General features: G+C 40.7%; 1 pseudogene; it reads right to left on the bottom strand.

Annotated features, from left to right (window-relative positions):
- Window positions 1-217: 217 nt before the first annotated feature.
- Window positions 218-1,109, bottom strand: LOC123254736 (annotated as a pseudogene).
- Window positions 1,110-3,166: the final 2,057 nt, after the last annotated feature.

Raw genomic sequence — 3,166 nt, 5'->3', positions numbered from 1 at the left:
CTTCCTCTCTCTCTCTCTCTTTCTCTCTCTCTCTTTCTTTCCCCTTTCCCCTTTCCCCTTTCTCCTTTCTTCTTTACTTCATTTTCTTTCTTCCTTCCGTATTACAATGAAAAGACATTTAAAATTTTTAAAAAAAAAATAAGATTACTTATTTAAACGTCATCCCTCCAAGAGAAATAATTTATTTCTTTATAGTAAATGTCTAATGAAGTACAGATTAGTGTTTGAGCTATGGGTGGGCATCGAGGGAAGCATTACAGCAGGCTCTTGCTGTAGTGATATAGACCATAATAATATAGCAGCTCTTTACTGGCTTTGCTGTCCCTTGAGGCGATGAAGATGAGAGGAGGCATGCTGTCAATGTCTTGGCATTTGGCTTGGCAATTACCACCCTTGCTGTGATTGATCAGTCTCCTGAGAAAAATTTGTTTCTGAGTGGTACCTACCCAGTAGGTTTTGCTCAGGTACTGAAATAGTCCATGTAGCAGCCTGTGGAAGGATCCTGAACATAGACAGCTTTGGTTTCTTGGAGTCTGTGATCTTGAGAAAGCCCCTGTGATACACAAATGTCCCTCTTGTAAACCATTTGGTGGCAATCACTCTTCTGCCATTGACATCAATGATATCCATCTTTATGTCTTTTTCCTTTCCAATTTCAATCAATTCATCTAGTTTTTCTTCTGCTTTGTTTTTCTGGAAGTGACTTATCAGTGACTTTGCAATTCTATTGAGTTTTAACCTGAGTTTTTCTCCTTGAGGTCTGCTTGGTTTTGAGGTTTCTTGGGAGAGGGGTGCTTCACACCAGTGACATCAGCTGTGGTAGACAACTCCATGGCTTTGGGGTTTCTTACAGCTATGGATTTGTGGTTTAGAAGAGCTCCAGAGAATCCTTCCTCAGTTCTTTGCCTTTCTGCTCTTCTGATTTCATAGTATTGCAGGTGCATTATCATTAATTCTTTTCTTTTCTCCTTTCTTGTACAATTCAGTTAAGCCTTTTCTCTGACTTTATGATATATTAATAGTTTTTCTCCTGGAGTGAAGGATGAGTGCCAGAAGATTTATGGGGCTTCATGTAGGTATAGATCCTGGCTGGCCATAAATATTCTTCCCTATAGCTCTGGGTCACACCAACCCCTCTCTGTATTCATTCTCTAGGCTAGGACAGGGGCTGCTACTCCTCCATTGCCCCCTACCTCCTCCTTATGGGCCTTGGACATCTTCTTGCCTGGGAAAAGGGGCTGCTCAGGCTCAGGGCTAGGTGGGACAGCCTGGGGGAGGGTGCCAACTGGGCAGGTTGTGCATTTCCCATTATAGCCTAAAGGGTCCCAGAGCTGGCCCCCACAAGCTACAGGGTGAGAGCTAGATCAGATGTTGGATGTAACCTTGAGCTCAGGCAAAGGCAGATCTCCCAGAGAGGCTGGCTCCAGGCTCAATAATCAACATTCTAAATAGGGCCAGACCAGCAGTACACTCAGAGAATACTGAGGGCTTAGTCCTGGGCCCTAAATTGGGTTAGGCTACTCTAAATCTGATGAACCTTTCAGCTAGCTGACTGGGGATAACTAGTGTCTACTGGAGCATTACCAAAGGGCAAGTTCACAACTGTGTTGCTTAGACTCAAACTGCGGTTTGGAGCTTGAAAAATTCAGGAGGGTAGTGTTTTTTTTTCCCCCAACAAAAAAGCCTTTGTTTATTTATTTATTTTTTCAACAGAAAAGTCTTTATTTATTTATGCATTTATTTATTTATTTGTTTGTTTTGTTTCCCCAGCAGGAAAGTATTTATTTATTTTTCCAGCAGGAATGCCTTTATTTATTTATTTATTTGCCTGGCAGAAAAGCCTTCATTTATTTATTTATTTGTTTGTTTTTTCACCACAGGGATGTCTTTATTTGTTTGTTTGTTTGTTTTCAACAGAAAAGTCTATTTATTCAGGAGGGTAGTGTTAAGAACTGGTAGGTCCTTAATATAATCAGGGATTATATGCAGAGTCAAATAAAACAGAAGGTCTGGGAGTGTCTTTTTAGTTGTAAATGTATGCTCCAGCTCTCTTTCCTAGAGCATCTTCTTCTCTAGTTTTTAGGGTTCTATAAAGCATGAGGTATTCCTTTTTCTTCCACTGGCTTAAGACTCTATCAGCTGTGTTCTCCACCTCCCACTACCATTTATTAGATGGCCAGTGACTAGCACCAGTAACACCCTAGCTCTATTTAACCATTTACAATTTGGAAGATTTTTCAAATGGTTATTTACTTCTAGGGAATATGGTCTGTCCCATATCCCTCTCTGGGAGAATAGGCTCGAAACTTAGCTCGGTTCCTATATAACATCAATCCCACTAAATTCATGTCCACAGGCATATTGCTGCCAGATAATTCCTTATTTCAGCTTTTAATGACATAGATCCAAAAGTCACGCTTAAAGATAATTGCTTTTTCCTTAGAGCATTGATGCTAGCTGGAGGCAATACCTATCTTGGATTCTTAATCCTGAATCCTTGTGGCTCACTGTTCCCACCAAGCTAGAAACTCTACTTCTAGCACCACCAACAAAGAAAAAAAACCCAACCACCCACTCGCCAAATGAAAAGGCCAAGGGTAAAGGACTATTTATTGGGGGCCATTTGGACTCAGAGGTAGAAGACCTTATGGCACTTCCCCTTACAGCATGCATGGCTTCTCACTGGATGCCATCACCCACTCGGTGCACAGTCGAAGACAATGAGGCAGACTTCTGAAGCTGACTTAGACCCTTTTTGAAGATCCCAACAGCTTGGGATATACAGCCAATAAATAAAAGTTTCTCCCATCCACATAATTATCCAACCAGAACCAGTTAGAAAATGTCCACACATGTTCCACAGTCTCTCTAAGACACTTCCCTTACGCCTCATGATTTTTGTATTTTTTTTTTAGTTTAAGACAAACCAATTTTATTGTGGGTTCCAGGGTTATCTTTCCTTTAATTTCTTCTCTTTGCTTCCTTTCCTGTCTTTGCATCTCTGCTTTAACCGTACACACACTTTTACTGAAGTTTGGGCTTGTTTTGGTTTTTATTGGGTTACTAAGTTTGGGAAGTTGATGTTTTAAAGGCGAAGTCTGGCAAGGAATATGGAAAATGGCCAAGCCTGTAGTCCTTTTTTTTTTTTTTAATTTAATGGGGTTCT

This window comes from Gracilinanus agilis, unplaced genomic scaffold (assembly GCF_016433145.1).
Source record: "Gracilinanus agilis isolate LMUSP501 unplaced genomic scaffold, AgileGrace unplaced_scaffold31335, whole genome shotgun sequence".
Classification (NCBI taxonomy): Eukaryota; Metazoa; Chordata; class Mammalia; order Didelphimorphia; family Didelphidae; genus Gracilinanus; species Gracilinanus agilis.
The sequence above is the reverse complement of the archived record's forward strand: the minus strand, read 5'-3'. Positions and strand labels throughout refer to the sequence as shown.